The following is a 25,453-nucleotide window of genomic DNA, read 5'->3' as shown; positions in this document are numbered from 1 at the left end:
CCTTAAAACATCCAGGCATTTTGGTGATCTAACGCCCCCACTGGACAGAATTTGGCTTGGTATCTCTTAGGAGGACGTTCAACAACTCTGTCAATCAATTCCAAGGTGAATAACTGAATGTACATCACATCTTGCGATTTCCGTTCCATGTGCATAATTCCTTCGTAATAAATATCCTTTGTTTGACCTAAACCCCTTACTTTGTCCATTTTTAGTAGCTGTCACAGCTGTAGGAGAGTGACTGTGCATCGTGTCGCTTGTCAGTTATAATGGGGAATGCTCATTTTATTGCAGCCAAACAATCTTCGTAGTTTTACTGAGGAGGGTATGTTTCAACAAGCTTTTGCCCATGTATTCCATTACGATGACGTCTTCATATAGACACTGATATCAATGTAATTTCGAGTGAAAGGTAATGATTCAACAGCTTCCCTGGGAGGTCAACAGATGCAGTTTCAGACATCTACGGACAGGAGTACTGCGAGAATTTTTAGTTGGTGGAAAAGAAGATTCCGTTTTTCATACAGTTTCGCGAAGTGGCATGGCCCAGGAGTGATAAGAATTTCGCGCGCTTGGTACGGCTCTAATATATGGCCACTGAAAGAAAGGAGATGACATAGTTAAGATTTTCTGCACTTACAGAGGAATGGGATACAGGGAACAATATTCGTTGTGAGGAGATATGGCCGAGATAATGATGAGTATGAAAAAATTGACTCTGTGTCTTAAAAGATGAAATACTCGTATTATTGGTATATTGAATAGTTCAGAGCGGAAGAAAAGGTAGTATCATAATTAGGGCCGATGCTGCAAGCAGAGAAGAATAAACTTCGTAACTACAGGACAGGAAATTACAACGCAATTAGAAATCACTGCAATGGCACCGATTGTAATTTTTCTAATCAGCAGTTAACAGTGGTGAGTAATAAAAGTAACAGAGGTAGAGAGCAATAGTCACAACCCGACTATTACAAACAGATGTGAATTTTAAAGCAAAAGAAAAGTAGTTAGATACGTTAGCAGCAACTAATATTAAGAAACTAGAGTTTTCCATGCCGCTTCGCTCGTGGCCATATTCAAGACAAATATTCCACACATTCCCTCCTTCCCCCTTCCTGTGTCCACCTCTTTCTTCCCCAACTCTCTGTCGATCTCTACTAGTCCATCTTCTCCTCCCCATTCTCTCTGTATCTTCACATTCTCCTTCCTCCTATGTCTGTCTATCTCATTTGGCCCTTTTCTCCAACAATATCTCCCTCCCTCTCCCTCTGTCCATATAATCCCCTCACCTCTTTATTTCTCTTGTCCCAGTCCCTCTTTCGTTTCCTCCTCTCCCCCACTACACCTTCAACCTCATCCTTCATCTCCCCATCCTCCTCCATCTTCTCCTTCCTCTTGCCATCTCTTCCTTCCCCCTCTCTGTACTTCTCCTTCTCTCCCTCTCAATGTGGGTCCTCTGTTCATCCCTCCCTCTGTCCACCTCCTCCACCCCCACTTTCTGTCCATCACCTCCTTCCCTTCTCCCTATCTATCACCCCCTACCCACTCTCTGTCCCTCACCTCAATTTCCCCTCTCTCTGTCTGTATCCTCCTCTGTCCATCTAAACCATCTGCACCATCCCAGCAGTCCCCATCCACATGTGTTGATCCTGCAAAACAGGACATTAGAGTAGACCAGTACTACCCCCTAGAGTTTACACATCAGTGACTGGAAAACTGTTTCTCACCTCTGACATGTAGACTGTCCTCCAAAGCGGATCGATAATGTATTCTAACACTATTCCAAGACAAAAAGCCTGCCATGCATAGTGCCTGTATGTCATGCATTAAAATACAGTTTTCCCCTATATTTCGGCTCCTACTGGAGATAGGAAATTGTCAACCCAACAGTGCTGATACTTGTGATGTTTGTTGTTTGTATTCCAAATTTTGTTGAAATCGATCCAATGATTTAGGAGAAGAGCTTATATACACATATGTGCATATACACTCCTTTATATACAGATAAGTACATCTAAAACTACTGTGCTGAGATTAATAGGAAACGCACCAGCAGAAAAATAAGAGTTAATATACCTGTAATTGCAAATTTCTGTTGCAGACTCTATCCAATATTACACTAATCTGGAAACAAACAGAAGCAACCAGCATTAGGTTTGCAGCTTGGGTCACATAGTTTTACTTCATATTATCCAGTTCTGCCATACTTGCAACTTTCTTTCCGTATGTGGTCTTAATAATCTACCATGATTGGTCAACATTTTTTAAAAACTGACATGGAATATTGTCTTGTCCATGTATTTACCGGTTCATGTGTCAGACCTTCTCTTATTGAATAAGTTGTAATTAGAGTCAGTTGGAAATAATGGTAATGTTGATCGGTTAATAAATGAAAAGTTTGAATAGAGAGCTTTGGCAGTAGAGTAAAGAAAGAAGATAGAAAAAATTGTCGAAAAAATCGGGAGAGGCAGAAAAACTGAAGAATGCAACCAATACATCTGCTGAATTTATAGAAAGAAAAAGAAACATAAATAAAGAGAACGAAGGAAGAACAGAATGAGTGAGCATTTAATTCGCTACTCAACTTTGAGAACAGTGATATTGCGGACTATAGTGGTTTAGTTTTTTTGTAGCAGAAGAAACATTTTCAAATTCTTAAGTGGTGAATGGTACTGTACCGCAACTGCCTAGTTCTAGAAACTGACAGAGGCTACGAGGAAACACTGCCAAAGCCCTTTTGTTTTATGCGTCATTATGGTAATTGTAGTAAACAGAACAGATGTTGTAGCCATGATGAGATGACACGTACACAGGGTGGCTATAATGATATTTTCTGAACCTGACACACTGTAGAGGCCAAATTATTTACTGCATGGGTACGTAATTTAATTGGACTGATGTTCAAAATGTGCACTGCAAGATTTGCGTTGTTAGTAGTGTAAATGTTATGACTTGTTGTTAGGTGCCGGTACTGGTACGACGACGTAGGGTTAAAACGCAAGCATTAGTGCGTTTTACAGTTGCAGACAGTCAACATGGGTCTAGACAAGGCGAGTAGGGCGTTACTCGGGAAGCTGTCAAAACAATCATCACAACTATAGCAATAGTGCTGCTGCTCTTTGCAAGTATCGTTGCATTAAAAGAATACGGAGAGACCCTCTTTCCGCACCGGGATTGAAGGACTTTATTCGGAATTTCGAATTAAGTGGCGATTTAGGAATTCCTGCCAGGAGAGGCTGACAGCCAAATGCATAAAAAAAATTTTAAGATGTTATTGTTGCCATGACCTGACAATTCTAGGCGCAATGTGCAATCTTCAAGCAGTGCACGAGTTGTGACGCGAAAGCTGAACATTCCATTATCCATCGTTGTTTCGGGCAGCAGTAGAGCAATGTCCAGTGCGACTCCAGGTGGTCGTGAATGCAGAGTGCTCGTCACATTGAACAACGTTTGTAACCTAAAGTTACCCTCGTTTGTGGAAATTTAAACGTGTTTCTTCCAATGGTTTATTCGTTATTTCTCTTTCGCGTGTTCTTACAAATGTTTCAGCAAAGTTTCAGTGTTCTAAAATAATTCGTTTTTCATAACCACCTTGTATAGCAAAATAGAGACTGTGAGGAGTCTGTCATAACTCAATACAGATTGAAGGAAGCGTCAACTGAACCACAACTTTGATTCAAAATATGTGTTTAGAAATATATTAGTGAGTTTAACCGATAATTACGGAAGAACCTGCTGTTTGTTCAAATGGCTGTGAGCACTATAGGACTCAACTGCTAAGGTGATCAGTCCCGTAGAACTTAGAACTACTTAAACCTAACTAACCTAAGGACATGACACACATACATGCCCGAGGCAGGATTCGAACCTGCGACCGTAGCGGTCGCGCGGTTGCAGACTGAAGCCCCTAGAACCGCTCGGCCACAGCAGGCGGCGTTTATGTAAAACTCAGCCTTGTTTGTGTTATTTTGTTTCTCACATTTTCTCTTTATTATCTGTGTACATGCCACGTGTTGAGTCCTGTTGAGTGTGCATGTTCTCTGGTTTTGGCACTTCAGAAGAGATGATGTAACAGAGCGTGTTTATTAAAATAATTATCAACGCTTTCCATGTTGCAGCCGATTTAATGTTGCTCTTGCCAAACATCATTGCAGCTAACGATATATTCGTAATTATAATAACTTGTAAGTGGCAAATCAATCTTCATTAAAGCTACACTGTGCCCTTCACCTAACGTTCACTGCTCCTTACAGAACACCACTACTTTCAACGTTAATTTCATCACAAAATATAACAATCTTGAGTGCGGTCGGTTTAGGGGAATGCTGAGAATCAGTGTCTGCAGGAACCCGACTTACAGAATACTAAATTGTGTTGTAAGATTTATATTTGGTTTAGTCCTGGCAATACTTCCCGAAAATCTTTTTAAATAGTCCGTTAATCTGAAGATGTTCCATAATTAACGGAGAGAATCATGTACGAAGTGAACCAAAAATATATCTGGAACAATTTAATGTACATTAAATAGAACGACTTCGGTATTAAGTTTTCTTCAATTGAATTTTAATAATTGCTACCGCTAGTATCGTCGATTTAAAAGCAACTGTACTTAACGGTCTTTTGTTCTCCCAAAAATGAAGGGTTAAGTCAGAGAAAGTACGATAATGATAAGGTGGTATTTCTGTGTTTCGAATACTAAACTGAATGCTGTCTTATGGAAAAGAACACAGAGTCGAATAAAAAAAAAACGATACAAAACACAAATGAGGATTTACACTTCACAACAGAATGAAGTGAACACTCTTTCGAGGTACCGTAATTGCCTCCAATTGTGACGCATAAGTTTGAAATCTGGCTCGAAGTTGCCTACAACATTCCTCTGCAATGATGAAAAAGACTGGCACCCCACGACGTCACCCTCGGTCTCAGCTGCACTTCAAACAGCAAGATGTCCACATATGCGAAAAAAAGACAACACCTCGGAAGTTCATGTAAGCTGTAAGGTGATGTTATACTGCCACCAAATTTCAACATAATTCTGCCCAACGCTACCGTGGACATATCGTACGACAAGAAGCTCTTCACAACCCCTCCTACTCACATTTAATACTTTCTTTCGACGTCTCTGCGATGGAGGTCGGAAGCGTGACGTCCAGTATTGACGCGGTTTTCGTATGTGTGGCCGAGGAAAACATTTCAGACACACCGTCACTTAAATCTGCAAAGGCCTCAGGGCGCGGCATAAACTGCGCCAAAGAAACCTCCCCTTTCCCCGGGTCGTTGATTTCCACACATTTCGCTGTCAAAAACGACAACTTGCAGCGCAGTCAGCAACAGGAAGATGTTCTCGACGGCCGCTGACGCTGCTGACACCCTTGGACTTTTCGGCCCTTCTCTAAGGAAAATGAAATAATCGTATGGCAGTGTTGGCCGGGAGGGCAAGTTCGGCGGCCGTATTGCAAGTCCTTTTTAGTTGACGCCACTTCGGCGACTTGCGAATCAATGACGATGAAGGAAACACAACATCCAGTCATCACGACGCAGAGAAAACTTGACTCCGCCGGGAATCGAACCCGGGACCCCGTATGCAGGAAGCGAGAACGCTACCGCAAGATCTTCTCTAAGGACATTGTGGTGCTGTATCTCCAATGAACTCCCTTTGGAGTTCAACGTGACCGCAGTTTTTTCTCTCGTGTACACGTTGTAACCACTAGGGACAGCTCAAAAACATTGGACGAAATTTGAACGTGGTCCCAATACAGGGTACTTAAGCTTTTTCACCCTCTTCCGTCCTACTCTGGAGTGGAATGTTAACATGTGCGTGGATAAACCGGAAAAGGATCCGTCCAATACCCCTGTATTCGGCATCACTTACTCAGTTTCGTTGACCACGTTACAAATGTACCTGTGAGAGAATCTGACACCTTCTCAGCCCTGCGTCTGCTCAAGTGCCTGTTTTTTTTTTTCTTTTTTCGTATGTGTTGACACCCTGGTGTTTCAAGCGTCACCAAACCCGAGGGTGAAGATACCACGATTTTGCGCCATTAGGAGGAAGGGTGTAGGCACCTTTGAGCCAAATTTCAACCTATGTGTCGCAGTGGAATACAGTTATTGGGTTTCGAAAAGGTGATATTGTAATTTTGTTGCGCAGTGTAGACACGTTACCTTTTACAGAGTACGCGGAATTAATGCGAAAGAAAATTGGAGCTCTACGCACAGTTGGTGTCCTGACTGATATTGTCCAGTATATGTGATAAATTTGCAAATATAGAAGCTACCTGAATAAATAAATCAAGCATTTCACTTTGAAGAAATTTACGTTGTTACTTTCCTGCTATGATTAACGAGTCTGTTACGTGCTGTGCAAAGAATGTAAGGTTATAGTTCTTCACACAGTACTTTTGCTGACATTGCTCACTTTATTATCATTCGTGACATCCTGGGATGGCGCTCCAGTTTCCTTATTGTCTTTGGAATGTAAACATCTGACTGTGAAACTGCAAAGTGGAAATTATATGTTTATTACAGTGTTCTGTCTGCCGAAAAAATACATTACCAGAAAATTTCAACATAGATCTAATATAACGTACACAGAAAAATTAATGAATCTTTTTGTACAGGTTCAAAATTTCGGTACACAACCTTTCTGGCACAACCAGAAAAAAATAGAATACTTTTCATATTAATGTAGATATAACTGTAAAGCACGTCATGATGAAGCTTTCTGCCGAAACGCATCGAGCTAACAAATACTGGAAAAAGTCTCCGAATCAGTAAAATTTGTTTCATAATACAGTCACCGACCTCAAAAAAATTCCGTACAGCGGAGTGCGAAGAGATATACAGAGGATCAGTGAATGCGCCGTGGCTGGCAGCTCTGAATCAGTATCAAAAACAAATCTCTACTTTCATCTATTACTTTCAAGTGAGTAGCGATTTCTTTATTTATGAAAATATCGTCTTCTGAAGCTCTGTCCATTTACATGAACTGAGGCTTTCACTCAAGAATTGTTTTACAACACGGAGAGACACATATGAAACAGTAATAATATGCTGCGGCTGCGTGCAATTTCTCATTTGCGCGGCACATCGATATAGCCGGTTATGCGGTGTTGTTTCTCCAACAAGGGTATATGTTATCTGTTGTTTCCTGTAATATTTCATGTCAGTACAGAGTTCACTGATCAAGAAAGTTCAGTCCACTGATACACAATCACGTTTCATAAAGTAAGCTAGTGGTCCGTCGTTAACGGCAGCAATTTCAACAAGGGGTCAGATTCATATTTGTGGCTACAGGATTACTACGAAAATGGGGCAACTCGCCCATGAAAACCACGTTGCACAGGAACAGTGGCGTACGCCCGTAGAAACTTCCCACGAATCAGACTGGAACAATTCGAAACTACTCGCAATGTAATCAGCGCTCATTTCCGATGCGGGTCCGCGGTAAATGAAAAAGCAGATCGTTACATATGCGGCGATGTCCGCGCTACGGGAGTGTCACGTCGCCGCTACGTTGACGCGGCCAGCGTAACACAAATCCCAGCAGCCGACAAGGGCAGAGAGGCGAGCGTAGCCGCGTCACTGTAGGATGTCACGTATCAGGATACAAGTGGTAATTCGGCCGACGAGATATTTTACATCCCGTCAGTGCAAAAACAGCGGAAATATGGTGGGGACTGTCAGAGCGGGCTCCGACCGCTGACAACGCGACACATGTACTACACACGAACTTGGCAGCTGACCGCCAGAAGCGCAGTGCAAAATGCGAAAATGCCAGCGTGTGATCAACTAAGGGAAAAGGTGGGTGTGCCAGACTCGGTGCCTCGTTAGAGGCCTGCTTCCAAAACTGTTCTTAAGTCACTACCTAAAAGAGACCTTGGTACAGCACCTTCTGATTACAGACCTACTAGCTTTTTTCTTGCACTGACCAGAACCTTAGAATATATAGTCCAGTATCAGCTAACAAATTACCAAACTACAAACAACCTACTAGACAATTACCTACCAGGTGTCCGTAAACATTGCAGCACAACATCTGCAAATTCAAAAAATGGTTCAAATGGCTCTAAGCACTATGTAACTTAACATCTGATGTCATCAGTCCCCTAGACTCAGAAAAACTTAAACCTAACTAACCGAAGGACAGCACATACATCCATGCCCGAGGCAGGATTCGAACCTGCGACAGTAGCAGCAGCGCGGTTACGGACTGAAGCGCCTAGAACCGCTCGGCCACAGCGGCCGGCAAAACATCTACCTCAATAATGACCTGAGGCTTAATCACGGATGCAAAAGAGGTGGCTATCAGGTTGTTCTTAGGCTTCAGAAAAGCCTTTTAACACTGCCGACGTCGACATTTCACTTACGAAACTTGGCAGCCTAAAAATGTCGCCAAGTGCAGTGCAGTGCAGTGGTTCTCTCCATACCTGGCGCCTTGCCAGCAATGCGGCATGTCCGGCACTGTAAAGTCACAATGGATTCAGGTAGTACCTGGCTTGAAACTTCCTAGCAGATTAAAACTGTGTGCCGGACCGAGACTCGAACTCGGGACCATCTGAGCTACCCAAGCAAGACTCACGCCCCGTCCCCACAGCTTTACTTCTGCCAGTATCTCGTTCCCTATCTTCCAAACTTTACAGAAGCTCTCCTGCGAACCTTGCAGAACTAGCACTCCTGAAAGAAAGGATAGCTTCTGTAAAGTTTGGAAGGTAGGAGACGAGGTACTGGCAGAAGTAAAGCTGTGGGGACGGGGCGTGAGTCGTGCTTGGGTAGCTCAGATGGTAGAGCACTTGCCCCTGAAAGGCAAAGGTCCCGAGTTCGAGTCTCGGTCCGATACACAGTTTTAATCTGCCAGGAAGTTTCATATCAGCGCACACTCCGTTTGAGAGTGAAAATATCAATCTGGAGTACCCGACTTTCCCCCAAGGTTCTGTTTGGTCCTATTCTCTTTCCACTGTACATTAACGATGTGTCATCAGTTTCGTCCTACTGCAAATGCCACGTTTACGATGATGACCTCCAATTGTAACCAAGTGCAAAACCAATAAACGTGAAGTGAGCTCTCGAGAATGTGAATACTGATCTGTGCGCACTATCAAAATGGGCGTAGTATACAGAACTAAGGCCCAACCTATCCAAAACCCAAACGCTATTGGTTGGTCATCCTAGGCTCTTTAACCCGAAATATAGGCAATTCCGACCATATTTAACACTAAATGGGTAAAATATCAACTTCTATCCTTCAGCAAAGAGCCTATGAATAATAGTAGACAAAAATCTAAATTCGACTGAGCACCTGCTGCAGAGTGAAAGAAGGTATAAACACCTGGAACTGATTATTAATGCCTGTATCCGTGTTATCTATGAAGTCGTATTCTTTGATTATATTTCAAAATCATATACACAGCTATCCCGGCTGCGTGCAGGCCAGCGCAGAGGTTTCCATAATCTCCATCTTCTGTGCTGTCTTGTCAATGAAGATTGTCCCTTATAGCCCTACTCGAACTTAACGCTCTTGTCTGAACGACATGATACGCAACACACTTTCCCATCAGAGCAAAACCATTTGCGTGACACTTCGTCTTTCAACCACTTTCTCAAAGTCCTTCTCAGTAGCACGAACCCGAATCTGGAATAACCTACCTCATTATATTAGGGAAGTGTATCACATTTCCAGCTTCAGAAGACAGTCAATGACATCTACAAAACAACATTAAGGAATACCATGGTCCTGTACGCACTCGTTACCCTTGTACATCGGTCTTTCCGGCCGCACGGTGCAGCCGCTCGTCCTACGCCCATTGCCACGGTTCGCGCGGCTCCCCAAGTCGGATGTTCGACTCCTTCCTTTGACATGGGTGTGTGGGTTGTCCTTAGCGTAAGTTAGTTTAAGTTAGATTATGTAGTGCGTAAGCTTAGGGACCGATGACCTTAGCAATTTGGTCCCATAAGACCTTACGACTACCACCACCACCACCACCACCATCACCTTATTTCCAGTCAGATATTCCTGATTTCCCGGTATTTTTAGCTGGTGCAGTCTCCTTAATATTTTCTTCCCCCAACAGTTGCTAGATGAGAAGACATCTATCTTGTAAACCTATAAATTCTTTTTATATCTGCTTCTAACACTATTGTTATTGTTTTCATTATTAATATTATTATTATTTATATTATTATGAAACGGGAGTGTGGCTAGGGCCTCCTGTCGGGTAGACCGTTCGCCTGATGCAAGTCTTCCGAGTTGACGCCACTTCGGCGTCTTGCGTGTCGATGAGGATGAAATCATGATGATAAGGACAAAACCAAGTCCATGAGCGGAGAAAATCTCCGACTAGCCGTGAATCGAACTCGGGCCGTTAGGTATGACATTGCGTGGCGCTGACCACTCAGCTACCAGGGGCAGACATCAACATTATTATCATTACTATGAAACGTCCCCTTTTTAGAACAATTATACCAGACTGTGCTTAACCTGACACACAATATTTTTAGCGCAACACAATCTGACTTTCAAAAATCCCTACAAAAAAAATGGCCCTGACTAACATTAACCTATGCGTTTCACAAATCGCTTACCTCACCAAAATCTTGGTTACTCGAACTACTGCAATACAGCAAGCGCCACTACTGCCAGCTAAATAAAAGATTAAAACTATGGAAGGCACTAACTACTGATAGGCATAGTTAGCAAATGAAAGATATTAATAGAGAACAAACAATGTATTTACCTTAATATCATATATATATATATATATATATATATATATATATATATATATATATATATATATATATAGCAGTTCATGACAAATTTCAAAACTCCGCCATCTCTCTCCCCACATCCACCACTGCTGGCGGCTCACCTCCTACTTACAACTATTATCACTGGTAGGTGTAGTAGCCGCAGCAGTACAAGTACTGCCAGTATTAAATTTGTTAGTTCATAGCATTATTTGCTCACAGTGCCGCTTCAGACACTCAAATTATTTTAATACGAGGTACGTTCAATAAGTAATACTATGCTTTCACTTTCTCGACCTATTTGCAAATTTGTTGTTAGCCATCGCGAACTATTCCCACTTCAGCCTCTATAGTTCATTAAATACCGGTAAGTACAGCGTTATAGATAGCCTTTACAATGGCGTCTTAATGGAGCTGCGTTCCAAGCAGAGAGCTGTCATAATCTCTCAGCAGAAAACCAGAGCATTACAAATATTCACGGGCTCTTGCAGAGTGTCTGCAGACACCTGGCAGTGAACAAAAGCAGGTTTAGTCGTGGGCCAAGAAATTTTTCATCATCGCAACAAGGGCACGCCAACTTGTCCTGTTTTGGCCTAACCACGAGCGCCGGAACGAAGAGGAAGAACGCAAGACCAGAGAAGGCAGTGAGGTAGCGTCAGCCAATAGCCTGCTGACAAGGACCGCGCCGCGAAAGGAGCCACCTCTGCAAGAAGTGAATATAAGGGCCGCTCTTGTCAGCCTCGTTGTGACATTAGTGGAGAGTATTCGTAGAATGTTAGCACGTCCTAGCAGAGAGTGCTACGAGAACAGTTAGTAGTGATCCACAAGCTGTGTGACAGACTTGCCTGAACATTGCATATATCACAGGACTCTGATTTATATTGCACGTCGCCCACCGCTTGCGACGCTTGTTCTATATCCAAAGTTAAGTATTGTCTATCTGCTTTGTTGAAATAAAACTACTAATGTTATTTGCTTGACTTGTTGTATACCATTCCGAGAACGCAGCATCCTTTAGGCACCCTATACGAAACGAGTGGGCAGGACCCCACATTTGGCGATGGGGACTCAACATGTCCGATCTCCACACAGCTGTGATTTCTGCAATGTTGGAACGTGCGGACACTCTCATTCGAGGTGATCGACGAATCACAATCGAACAACTCGCTGCCCAACTGGATGTCTCTGTTGGTAGTACTGACACACTCGTCCACCAGTTGGAGTAGGGGAGCGAGGCGCTTGTTGTAACAGGGGTAAGTAGTAACAGGCTCTTTTACTAGGATCTTAAACTTATATTAGCGCATTTCTTTGACTCGATTTGACTTATAAACCGCGCCGCATCGTGTTGCCATAGTCAGAGTCCCGCCGGCCGGCGCAGTAAGCGGAAGTGTGCACGCGCTTCACTTTTACCAGGTAATATAAAATTGTACTGTCGTAACATTTTGGTTTGCGTTATTATTATCAACTAATTGCAAACTTTCTATATCTTATTTACATTCAAATTTATCTATCTCTGATAATGTGAGACAATTTTTCAGATTGCTAAATTGTTTAATAGGTAGCTTGATAAACGTTAAAAATCATACCATGGGGTTAGTTGTAACATAATCCCGTGGCTTGTAACGTGTTACAACATGCCCCACGTTATGATGTAGATACCTACTTTTTTTCCTTTCTTCTAGAATGAGGGTGTATAAAAGAAAGAAATTTAATTATAATGAAACCAACCAAATGTTGATTCGTATATAAGTGCAATACTTTGTTGATAGATTTTAAAAAGAGATAATTATGAAGCATACCTGAGATATAAATAATTTAATTACTTACTGTGTCTGAAAAGTGCAATAATGATTATTATAAGTAGTATTTAACTAAATAAAACTGTTAATTACTTAATTTTTAGGTGTTGATTACTTAAAAAGTGTATTTAAGTTGATTTTTGATAAGAAATGCATAATACCTACTTTAGAAAGATGTCAATTTTGTTAACAATAAACAAAAAATTAATGATTAGAGGTATTATTGTTGTTATTTTGTCGTTACTACTTGCCCCGGTAGACGTTACAACTTGCCCCAAGCACGATGTAAGTTCTAAAACCGCACTTCAAGCAAATAATTGATTGTAAAATAATGACCAATAGTTAAGTTATTATTTTTACTTGATTAGGTAGAGGAAGAGTTACAGCATCCATTCATCCTTATTTAGCAGCAATTTCATCAATGAATCTCAAGATATATTAGTTTTCATGAAAGCCCCTCGCTCCCCTACTCAAAGGTGTGTGTCCGATGGGTTCCCGACCGCCTAACAGAAGACGATAAACATCAGCAAAGGTGCTGTATTGATTGCATGTTACGAGGCTTATCGTCGCAATTTTTTCCCGAACATCGTCACAGGCTATGAAATTGGGCTTCGTTACTTGGAACCTGAAGCAGAACTGCAGAGCACGGAGTGGTACCGCAACAGAAAACGTTCAAAGCCGCAACCTCAGCTGGTAAAATGATGGCGACGGTCTTCTGCGACTGTGAAGGGGTTAATCTGTTCGTTGTCGTCCCTCACGGTGCAACGACCACCTCTCAAGTACATTTTGCTACACCCAGGAAATTGAAGAAACGACTTCACAGTGTTCATCGTCGCCACAAAAACGCAAACGAACTTCTCCTTGACAATGCAAGGCCTCTCACAAGTCTGCGCACCCGAGAGGAGCTCACAATACTTCAGTGGACCGTTGTCCCTCATCCACCCTACGGCTCGGATCTCGCACCTCCATCTGCTTGGTCCAATGAAGGGTGGCTATGTGTATAATGGGAAGGTTATTGATGCAGCAAGATACTAGCTTCGGCATCGTCTAGTAGAGTAGTACAAATCGGGCATACAGGCCCTCTCAGTAAAGTGGCATAGTGCCGTTGCTGAACGGAGATTACGTTAAAAAAAGGCTTTTCTGGCCAAAGAGTGACGAATAAGATGGTGTACTTGAATCGCGAATAAAACCAAACTAGTTTCAGAAAAAAAAATTGTTGCGTTACTTATTGAACGCCCTCCTACTATTGGTCCTATTAAAATTGTTACTTCTTTGGTAACTATGATGTAAGAAATGTGATGTATCTGTGAAACCAAAGTCCACTGTAAAAGAAGACCTGATGGCCCTAATCAGATCAGTTTAAATACATTAGTAAAGAAATAAATAAATAGTGAAAATTTTTCGGACCCTGCTATGAAACGTGGTGTCTTCGAGAGGTTGCTGTGTTATTTGTGAATAAATCTTCGCCACTACGGCATTAGCTATCGTCGGCTAATTCAACCAAAGAGGTCTGTATCTGAAGACAAGTGCGGGGTAGACCTTTGCAGTAGGCATCGTGAAGTTCGTAATAGCTGACGTCTTATGTTCTCTAATCAAGTTGACCGACGGCTACATTTTGACCAGGCGACGCACTTGCTTTTGTGACACAGTTTGGAGTGAACTGCCTGCTTCTGCTGTGCCGACTACCATCTGCGTGTTGCCTGTGGTACACTGTAAGGACAGTTTCGTGTGTGCCGTATTCTAAATTGTTTTGTAATATGACTAGGGGAGAATGATAGTTTTGTGAGTCACTGTTTTGAAATCAGCTGGCTTAATAACCACTTCACGCTAGCCACATGGATATTAGCATTAAGTTTTAAAGTCTCTAGACCGATCTTATGGGGCAACGGCCTTGCCGCAGTGGCTACACCGGTTCCCGTGCGATCACCGAAATTAAGCGCTGTCGGGCGTGGTCGGCACTTAGATGGGTGACCAACCAGGCCGCCATGAGCTGTTGCCATTTTTATGGGTGCGCTCAGCCTCGTGATGCGAAGTGAGGAGCTATTCGACCGAATAGTAGCGGCTTCGGTCAAGAATACCATCATATCGACAGGGAGAGCGGTGTGCTGACCTCACGCCCTTCCTATCCGCATCCTCCCCTGAGGATGACACGGCGGTCGGATGGTCGCGGTAGGTCACTCGTGGCCTGATGACGGAGTGCTTTCTCTTAGACCGATCTTATAGAATCTTATAGAAGAGCTTAGCACGGTAATTACTATGTGGAGTAAGACTTTCATTCTACGCTGTCGACTCACATTGAATTGATCTCCTGTCAAAAATCGGAATAACCACATGTTGGTGCACGGACCACTGCTAGACGGGCAAGAAGGGCCTCAGCGAGATCATAGAAGATATCAACAGGAATATGGAGCCCTGCTGACTCCGGTGCCGTTGAGAGTTGCGCTAGGTTTCTCGATTGAGGATCCACGGCGCGAACGGCCCAATTGACGTGGCCCCACAGAATCTCGATTCGGCTTAGACTCGGACGGTTTGGTGGCGAGGGGAGTACGGTAAACACATACTGGTGCTCTTCGAACCACGCACGTTCACTGCGAGCTGAGCGACACGTTACATTGATCTCCTTGTAGATGCCATCGTACTGAGGAAAAACAAAATGCGTGTTGGTGTACGTGGTCCCCAGGGATAGAAGCATACTTGTATTGATACATTGTGCCTTCCAGACTAATATTACCCAGGGACTGCCACAAAAACTTCCTCTAAACCAAACGCTCCCTCCTCCAGTGTGGATCCTTCTGACGAGTTTTGGAGGGTGCTTTCTTTCAGGCTTTTCGGTGCATAAAATGTGGTTCATCTGAAGAGGCCATCTGTCGCCAGTCACTGGACCTCCATTTGCGGTAATAGTGTGCAAATAAGAGCCTTCATGACCTATGAACAGCAATCATCATGGGCACATGAAGCATGGGCCCGCTCAGACGCCAATAGGCAGCAATGCCTGCTGATGGTCATTGAGGAGACACACTTGGTATCCCCTTGGCTCACCTGGGCGGTCAGTTGCTCAACAGTTGCACATAAATTCGTCCATACACATCTCTGCAGCTGTCGTTCAGCCCTGTCATCTACGTCTTGTGGTGCCCTACAGTTGCCTTGGCGCCAGGTTTGTATAGCACCATTTTGCCGCTTTAACTATAGCGAACTAAAATTGACCTCAACTCCGTCCGAACAGGCCTTGGAAGGCCCAACGGTACCGACCGGCTGCCGTGTCATCCTCAGCTCACAGGCGTCACTGGATGCGGATGTGGAGGGACATGTGGTCAGCACCCCGCTTTCTCGCGTTACGAGACTGAAGCCGCTACTTCTTAATCAAGTAGCTCCTCAGGTTGCCTCACAAGGGCTGAGCGCACCCTGCTTTCCAAAAGCGCTCGGCAGACTGGATGGTCACCCATCCAAGTGCTAGCCCAGCCCGACAGCGCTAACTTCGTTGATCTGACAGGAAACAGTTTATAAAATTAGACGTTTCGGAAATCCTTCCACCCCTTCCACCCTTAAACTGAAGGCTAATGATAATGCCCTTTTTGTTGTCAGAGAAACCACTCCGTTAGGTCGATACGACAATGTCTGCACTGTTCTGCGCGTCCCCCAACATACTTTATATATAATCTTCCATCGCTAGTGCCGCCACCGACCGTCTTTAAATGATTATTGCAGGCTGATATCCAACACAGGTAGTGGTTATATTAATGTGACTGGATCGTGTAAGTACTTAGTGATGTGATTTGGTGTGTTCAGATGTTGGCCGCATGTTGTGGACTTCATTTAACAGATTTTCGTTGAGTTGTCACCACTTATGTGCTCAGGAATTTGTTGTCATATCCCCTTCCTTCTGGAAGCGTAATAACATTTTATGTACAAATCTTTCGATGAATATTTGTGACGTTTTATATTAGCATGGTTTCTGTATCACAAGCTTGCCTTCATTTGGTCGTGGCTGCCATCTTTGTCTAAAGAGACATGCAAATAAAAAGTAAAATTTAAACAGAGCATTTCAACAGTTTTTCATTATAAAAGTTGGATTGAAGTAAAAATTTGATCCATTTACGTTTACTGATGATTTCATAATTCTTGTTTACTAATGGAAAACCATCTTGTGCAAATAAGAGCAGCCACACAGCGCAGCACAGTGATTTATTTCAAGTGCCGATGCAAACATATTTCAGGTAGTGTTCCAATGCGGAACAAATCTTTCATTATGCAGATAACATTTCCAACTTCAGTGTTCTGAGGAGCATTTTTCTTTGAGTGTATTAGGGCGAAAGAACATGTATTCAGTGCCTCATAAGTTCGAAGGTACAGAGCCTAACTCTTAAAGCCTAGGATTAGCTTATGAAGTTTAATCTCGCATGTAGGAAATGTACTAAGTTCGTGATTTAGTTTAAAAATGGCTCTGAGCACTATGGGACTTAACATCTGTGGTCATCAGTCCCCTAGAACTTAGAACTACTTAAACCTAACTAACCTAAGGACATCACACACATCCATGCCCGAGGCAGGATTCGAACCTGCGACCGTAGCAGTCGCGCAGTTGCGGACTGAGCGCCTAGAACCGCGAGACCACCGCGGCCGGCGATTTAGTTTATTTTGCTCAAAATTCTTCCAGTCAGAAAATTAAATCACTGAAATGTGATTGTGGAAGGTGTCACGGAATTATCTATCTGCTACAAACACTCTATCGGATAAGTAACGCCTTACGGAAAACGTCTTTATATAACCGTCTAGGTGAAAGCCAATGCGTTCGAAACTCTCTATCATGTAAACCTTCATCTAATTCTACCGAACCTTCCAGTATTTTATGCCTATGCGACATTTCGATCATCATTCGAATGCAAGCTGAAACAAAGTATTTTCAGTCCTACAAATGACGAATCATGTGAGTGCAGTGTTGGGTGTGCAAATGTAACCGAACGTTTCAGATGGGACCCCAACAAAGCTTGACCAGATGACTTGCATGCGCAAGTTACCGATACCTTTCGGACTCTCATAAAGAGCGAATCATTGACGTGAGGAAACTGAGCTATTCTTTTACCGGACGAAATACACTCGACGGTACAGCGGTGGGTTGTTTGGTATGCTCTGGGAGATGACAGAGTGGATACTTCAAAACATAAAAATTACTTCACTTCCTTACAACACGAGAAGAATTATTCATCTTTATACAATCCATTTGCATAGGAATGTCATGTCTCTGAAAATAACCTATCATATGACACAGACAAAACACAAATCTCGCACACAGAGTACTTTTAACAATAACATTCACTGAGAGTTCTGCCTACTGCTCTGACCACACTGCTGGCCTAGTAGAAGACGATGCTGTCGTCGTAATCGCCGATCGCATACTGAGGTGAGCAGTACTGTGCTCGACCTATGTAGAAGACCCCTTGCGGCGGCGTAGCGAAACGTTTCTGGGCGTGGTTACTCCGATGTCGTTCATTCGTCGATGCTGTTTGCAGCGACTATCTTTTATTGTGGTTGAGTTGCGAGGTAACAACTTTGCCTTGGCATCTCTTTCGTCAGACGACACTACAGGCATGATATCCGCGACCGTTCAGACAGTTGGCTGCATTGCAAGGACTGCAGAACGTATAGTGATGAGATCGACTAAGATCAACAGTGCAGAAAGAACTGTAGGCATAGGTCCTTCGAAAAGAGGAGGACTGATGTTTCCTACGGTGAATTTATTTATTATTGAGAAAACTATGAATTTTTTAGTTTTCTTAGATGACCAAAAACCGAAATTCATTTACAAAAGACTAGGCGTAGTTATTTTTAACTACATGATAAAGAGCAGTACCTATTGGCGTTGCTAAAACTTTTAACCATCACTTCGGAAGAATTCAGTTACATCTTTAATTTTAATGCAATTTTGTCATATGATGACATGGTTGGAGACCGTGACTGTTATTTGAAGACAAATGTTGATGGTGATGAGACAACAACCAGCTACAAATTTATTTTCGGTTCCTTTATTCAAAAGGTACCGTTACCGGTTTCGAATCATTACGACTCACCTTCAGACGGTTTTCATGCTTCATTAGAATATGTGGTGCACTTTTTTCCAGATTAATTGTCGTGAAATGTCAGTTTGGAGTGTTTGTTTTCCAGATGTGAATACATTCCCACTGCATTCTTATCGTTGCACAAGTAGATTTTTCTCACTGAACACTGTAGATTTGTCACAGAATAGATTTCTAACATACACAAATCTAAAGTGTTCAGTGAGAAAGATTTACGTGTGCAACGTTAAGATTGCATTTGGAATGTATTCACATCTGTTGGACGAAAACTACAAAAACAAACACTCGAAACGGACATTTCATGACAATTAATCTGTAAAAAAGCGCACCACATGTTCTAATGAAAGCATTAAACAGCTGAAGATGAATCGTAATGATTCGAAACCGGTAAGGGCACATTTTGAATAACGGAACTGAAAATAAATTTGTGGCTGGTTGCTGTCTCAACACCATCAACATTTATCTTTAATTTTTGTTTGTTTCCAGATATATGTCCGCAGTCCAAGTACAAACAAAACATTGGCCAGGTAAGAGTAGAACTCGTGCAGTAACAGCTCCGTACCAACTTAATTACGTAGAAAGACACTTCGACCACTCTCGGAATCGCAATACTCGATGAGTTTTGCCTGTCATCGACATTCATACTGGCAAGATACCGGTTCTAGTGATTCCAAGACGTTCGAAAATGTTTTAATTTCAATAAAATAAATGTGACATAAAGTCATGCAGGTGGCAGGTGACCGTTATTATTATAATCAGTAGTTTTCCACTGAGACTGACTGAGTCGCAATAGTAAACGTCAGATTTCAGGCAAAGAATGACTATTGCTCATATGACGCGATTCGGAACTTATCTGTCATCAGATATCCAGGACCGGTTACTGAACGTAAACATAGCATTTTACATAGAACTTGAATCGCCATATCTGCGTGCAGAAGTAGTCTGCGAATGTCTTTTTCACATTCAGCTTGAAACAACAAATAACAAAAAATATTTTTTGTGTGGTACAATTACAAATTAACAATTTTCGGATTTTTTCTTTAGTTGTACAGTCAAACCTTTCATCTTGCCAAGTTCCATGAACCAACGGAGAAGCGCCCTGTAGGTACTGAAGAATGAGTTTGCGAGTATCAAGATATGTGACAAAAATGGTCGTATATTTTTTGCGTTGTCTTAGAGGCGTCGCTATTTTACACCAATAACGGACCTTAGACCTTAATACCTGACATAAATCTAAACTTCATAAGTCTGCAAGTTGCTGAGGAAAAGGGTTTTAAACAGTCAGACAGACGAAATGTCAACAAAGTTATCCTATAATGGTTCCGTTTGTACCAACTGAACTACGAAACCCCAAAAATTAATTACGTAACAGGATTGTTTCGAAGCGATTATAAGAATTTTAATACTGCCTCTCGCATACTGACCCGCCAGGTTAGCCGAGAGCGCTAATGCACTGCTTCCCGGGCTCGGGTAGGCGCGCCGGCCACGGATCGACTCCACCCGGCGGATTAACGATGCGGGCCGGTGTGCCAGCCAGTCTGGATGTGATTTTTAGGCGGTTTTCCACACCCCCTAGGTGAATACCGGGGTGGTCCCCATGTCCCGTCCCATTTGCACGACTCGCACACATCTGAACACATTCGCACTGTTCCGTGGCTTACACTAGACACAGACAGCTGGGGTACACTCACTGCGGCCTGTGTGGGGTATGAGGTGGCGACAGAAAGGGCATCTGGCCACCTCTAAAATTTAACCATGCCAAATCCGACCTTAACCATGCCGACCTTGCGAAACTTGCGGGACAAAAGCACTAGCAAAATAAGAAGAAAGACTGAAACTTCCTGGCAGATTAAAACTGTGTGCCCGACCAAGACTCGAACTCGGAACCTTTTCCTTTCGCGGGCAAGTGCTCTACCATCTGAACTACCGAAGCATGACTCACGCCCGGTACTCACAGCTTTACTTCTGCCAGTACCTCGTCTCCTACCTTCCAAACTTTACAGAAGCTCTCCTGCGAACCATGCAGAACTAGCACTCCTGAAAGAAAGGATATTGCGGAGACATGGCTTAGCCACAGCCTGGGGAGAGCTTCTGTAAAGTTTGGAAGGTAGGAGACGAGATACTGGCAGAAGTAAAGCTGTGAGTACCGGGCGTGCGTCGTGCTTCGTTAGCTCAGATGGTAGAGCACTTGCTCGCGAAAGGCAAAGGTTCCGAGTTCAAGTCTCGGTCGGGCACACAGTTTTCATCTGCTAGGAAGTTTCATATCAGCGCACACTCCGCTGCATAGTGAAAATCTCATTCTGGAAACATCCCCCAGGCTGTGGCTAAGCCATGTCTCCGCAATATCCTTTCTTTCAGGAGTGCTAGTTCTGCAAGGTTCGCAGGAGTGCTAGTTCTGCAAGATTCGCAGGAGAGCTTCTGTAAAGTTTGGAAGGTAGGAGACGAGATACTGGCAGAAGTAAAGCTGTGAGTACCGGGCGTGAGTCGTGCTTCGGTAGCTCATATGGTAGAGCACTTGCCCGCGCTAGGCAAAGGTTCCGAGTTCGAGTCTCGGTCGGGCACACAGTTTTAATGTGCCAGGAAGTTTCATATAAGCGCACACTCCGCTGCAGAGTGAAAATTCATTCAAGAAGAAAGACTGTCTGTCGTATGCACCATGTAAGGAAATGTCGACTTCTTGGAAACGGCCATGTTCCCAACAGAAACTAGAGTTTCCCGATGTGGTGAAATAAAGGACAATAGTTAGGATATCCAACCTGCAACTCTTTGTAAAGGCGAAATACATAAATCGCTATGGTCAAGTGTCTGAGAGGCGAGGGACGTAACAGAGCTCGATAAACAGTATAACATTTCTTTAGATCACCTCTTTATTTCGGCTCAGTGACTGGCTGTGATGAAGCATTATCGGCTGCTGCGCCGCTAACAAGTGCGAGCCGCGGCGGAGGCATTGGCAATGGCAGTAGCGAGCAAATGGACTGGAAGTGCGCGCACCGCCGGGAGGCTATCGGCGCCTGCGGCACGGCTGGGTAGGCAACACGCGGCGCGCGGGCGCGGTAAAACAGCGGCTCTGTCTGGCAGCGCGATTACAAGGAGATTTATTTATGCCGAGCAGCCAGCAGCGAGCGGCCGGCTCCCAACAGGTTCCGCTTCCTCATTACGGCCGGCGGGCACAAATCATACAAATCGCATCGCTGCAGGTAATTTGCAGCGCGGAGTCCATCCTGCCGGCACATCCCATCCCCCGCCGACCTCTCACCCTCTCCCTCCCTCCCCCCCCCCCCGCCCAGCATCCATCACCCCTCTCATCCGTACCAATCCGGCGCCGGCACGCAGGTACGGCTCACAGAGCGCAGCCAATCAGATTAGGCCCGCGCCGCTCTCGAATAAAGATTATGATGATGATGATCACCATGATAGTAATACTATTACGCGCGTCGGTGTACTGTGCCTAGTATCTCCGCTGCTTATCCGATTAGCGCGTGCGTCGGCTTTCACAGGCGCTGCGGTCAGCTAAGGGAAACTACCCACGGCATTGGATATCGTTGCTGTGGCTACATGCGGTATCAGATGCAGCGTCTTGGTAGATACTGTGCGCGGGAAGAACAGAGAACCAGGCACGGATCGGAAAATGTGTTGGTATAGAAGTTCTTCTAACAGACGCCGGCCGCGGTGGTCTCGCGGTTAAGGCGCTCAGTCCGGAACCGCGCGACTGCTACGGTCGCAGGTTCGAATCCTGCCTCGGGCATGGATGTGTGTGATGTCCTTAGGTTAGTTAGGTTTAAGTAGTTCTAAGTTCTAGGGGACTGATGACCACAGATGTTAAGTCCCATAGCGCTCAGAGCCAACCTTCTAACAGACACACAACGCATTAGTACTGGTCTCACTTTGCGGAAGCACGAGATGCAAAACCGAATCACCTCGACTTTTAAAGTATTTGATTTTCAAACTCATATTTATCAATTTTACAAAGAATGATTCGAGGTCTGCGACTGTACTTTAAATTTATGAGATAGCTTTTATTGCTCCAGCCCCTATTTACCAATATTTAATTATCACGATGCGTTTCGGCAGTAGGCTGCCACTATCAGGTGCATTACAGTTACATGTGCATTGTCTCACTCTGAAGTGTGATTAGGTCCATTTACTGCGTGTGCCAGTGAGGTGTGTCGAAGTACCATAATTTTTGCTGAAAATTTCGTTGTCTTAAATGCATTAAGCGTCTTTGGAATGATGTAAACATGTCTATATGAGAAAACGATAAGCTGTTAAGTGTTTTTAAGTGTGTTCTGTGTGCCAGATAACTAAATTTTCAACAAAAACGATTATATTCCAACAAAAAACGTCACTGGCACACACAGCAAATGAAATTAATCACATTTCAGTTTAATGTAGCGTCCATGAAACGGTATGGTTCAAATGGCTCTGAGCACTATGCAAATTAACTTCTGAGGTCATCAGTCGCCTAGAACGTAGAACTAATTAAACCGAACTAACCGAAGGACATCACACACATCCATGACCGAGGCAGGATTCGAACCTGCGACCGTAGCGGTCGCTCGGTTTCAGACTGTAGCGCCTAGAACCACACGGCCACTCCGGCCGGCTGAAACAGTATGCACCTGCATGATGGCAGTATGCTGCCAAAATGCGTCGTGCTAGTTAAATATTTGTAAAAATTAAGAGAAGCACTAAAAATTATTTCATATAGTGTTTGATTCATTTGCTCAGTTACGAAGTACGATGTTATTATTACCCAGGAGGCAATGCATAGGAAATTTAAACCATCGCTCGGCACCACACTGACACTTACTAAAAGATATAAAATGTGCCAGGGTATACAGGAATTATCTAAAGCCAACAATTCACAGAGGAGTTTAAAAATTAGTTAATATTCTCTTTATGGAAACTTAGGAGAGACCTATTAGAGAGAATTACAAAGTAGTAAACGTAATCATTCTTCCCGTTAACTACTAGTCAAGAAAAGAGCAAAATGCCATCTCATTCCTCATGTCATGTTCTGAAGATTTAAGTAAATATTTTCCGCCATTTGTCTCACTAGTTTGTAGTTTAAAGTTGATAGGTGGATCAGCTGATGTAATATTATACGACTAGTAAATGAAATTTTCGAAATAAAGTATAGTGCAGAGAGTTGCTAATACATTTTGTGTGTTTGTGTGTGTGTGTGTGTGTGTGTGTTAGAGAGAGAGAGAGAGAGAGAGAGAGAGAGAGAGAGGATGAGAGAGGGAGAGAGAAGGAGAGAGAGAGAGAGAGAGAGAGAGAGAGAGAGAGAGAGAGAGAGAGAGAGAGAGAGAGAGATGCAGAGAAGAAGAAGAAGTGAGAAATGACAAAAGAGGAGAAATAAGGAGAAAAAGAGAGGAAAAGTAAGTTTTAGAGAATATTACGAAAGAGAGGAAGTTCTGATTAGAGGAAAGAGAAAGTAATAGGAGGCAGGTAAAGAGACTAAAATAGACAAAGAGAGAAAGGACAGTGGGAGGAAATAACAATAATGAGATGGAGAAAGTAAGAATAAGATGAGAATGTGAAAACGCGAACAACTATTAGGAATAGGGAGACAGAGAGGGAAAGTAAGAGTAGGAAGATACACAAAGAAAGTAAGAATCGAACTACAGAGAGGGAAAGAAAGATAAGCAAAAAAATCAAGTGTGAAAGTGAGAGGAGGACGACAAAGAGCGAAGAATGAGAAGAAAAATAAAGAAGGAAAGTAAGTGAAGGAAAACAGAGAAGGTAAGTACGAGTAAGAGTAGGACGAAAGAAAAATAAGGTAGAAGAGGGAAAAAAGTGAGAGAAAGTGAGAGTAGGAAGACAAAGGCAGAAAGTAATGAAAGGGAAATAAATCCAGAGAAAACAATTTACTTCAGACAAATCTAAAGGTATTTGTTCCACAATGTACTTTATTTGCGGAGGCAGCCACTATGAATTATCTGAGGTCGACAAAAATGAAATTTCCTGAAATAAACAATCCGGAGAGGACTCAATGAGTGTTTCATTAACCCCTTAACTGTAGTCCGCTTAGTGAACATTATACTAACTATTTGTAGAGGAAACAACGCCCAGCTCGCTGATGTGTTGAGGAATTATTTGATACATGACATTCGTTTTGCATACACTGAACAGTAGTTGGCAGGATACTACCGTTCATATTGACGTGGATGCGGACCGGGAAAGGAGGCAACAGATACGGAAGCGGCGCTGAACATGTGACTTGTTTACCCCGGTACTCGGTAAGGGGCGACGGCGTGTCCTCCCCGGGGCAGGGCGAGAATTGAGGCAGCTACTTCATTCCGCGCGCTGGATTTAAGGGAGCTGTTATTTGTCTGCCAACGGAGCGCCGCCCGCGCGCCCTCTTAGCATTCCGGGCAAAGGTAGTTTCTTATCTCGCGCTCGCCTCCCAGTATCCCCCTATATTTATCTTGCTCTCTTCTGGACCATTCTCTTAACGCGCCCTCGCCTCCAGCCGAGATATTTTTCACCGAATCTATGTCGCGCAGCCCATGACCCTGCTATCGATACCCCTCGGAACGGTATATTACGTATAAGGACTACAAATACTGAGTTATGGTGCATCGAAATGGTTGAAAGTAAAAGATTTAGGGATAGTTTTCGGCGCAAGGCAGCAAAGCTCTTAAAGGCAAAACGTTTTAAGCCATATAATGTTACAGGAAGCTGCTTAGATTAAGAGAGAGTGATAGCTGCTCTTTCACTCTTTGAAAATGAATTTCTAGATGAGTCCCTTAATTCCTCTACGTCACATTCCCAACATATTTTTTCTCAGTAATGCAGGGTGTTACAAAAAGGCTCACCTGGTTATCAAAAGAC

This window comes from Schistocerca nitens, chromosome 1 (genome assembly GCF_023898315.1).
Source record: "Schistocerca nitens isolate TAMUIC-IGC-003100 chromosome 1, iqSchNite1.1, whole genome shotgun sequence".
Lineage (NCBI taxonomy): Eukaryota > Metazoa > Arthropoda > Insecta > Orthoptera > Acrididae > Schistocerca > Schistocerca nitens.
Note: the sequence above shows the minus strand (reverse complement) of the source record.